At 43.6% G+C, this 617-nt stretch overlaps 1 protein-coding gene across 1 annotated transcript in view; it reads right to left on the bottom strand.

Annotated features, from left to right (window-relative positions):
• The window catches only part of abitram (actin binding transcription modulator), a 4200-nt gene that overhangs the window by 1769 nt on the left and 1814 nt on the right, over positions 1–617 (bottom strand). The gene's annotated exons all lie outside the window — the stretch shown is intronic.

The raw sequence follows: 617 nt of genomic DNA, 5'->3' as shown, positions 1-617 counted from the left end.
AAAAACAAGTGTTCTGTTTATTGTTTTTCCCTGTTCCAACTTTGAGCCCAAGCCCATCAAAAATCCTGTGCACGTCCCTGGTAGAGGATATTTTCTCAGCACACTTTCGACACCTTAGTACCAACTGATCATAGTTACAACACCACAGCCTGCCGGAGTATTGTTGCTGACCATGTCCGTCCCTTTATGACCACAGAGTACCATCTTCAGATGCTACTTCCAGCAGGATAAGGGTTCATATCATAAAGCTGGATCATCTCAGAATGGTTTCTAGAACATGACGAGGAGTTCACTGGACTATGACCTCCACAGTCACCAGATCTCAACCCAATAGATCACCCTTGCAGCGACTGTGTGATGCTGTCATGTCAATATGGACCAAACTCTCTGAAGAATGTTTCCAGTATCGATGCCATTAAGAGAGTTCTGAAGGTAAAAGAGGGTTTGACCTGGTACTACAATGGAGTATTTAATAAAGTGTCCAGTGAGTGTAGATGCTATGCACACAGTACGAGATCAAAGCAAACGATTGACCTGGGGCCCGTTTCAAGAAGCAGGTTCAACAAATTTAGAGTTCGAACCTGAACTTAGAGTCACTGGACTCAAAATTCTCAAAC

Source organism: Oryzias melastigma, linkage group LG11 (genome assembly GCF_002922805.2).
Source record: "Oryzias melastigma strain HK-1 linkage group LG11, ASM292280v2, whole genome shotgun sequence".
Taxonomy (NCBI): domain Eukaryota; kingdom Metazoa; phylum Chordata; class Actinopteri; order Beloniformes; family Adrianichthyidae; genus Oryzias; species Oryzias melastigma.
Note: the sequence above shows the minus strand (reverse complement) of the source record. Positions and strands in the feature narration are given on the sequence as shown.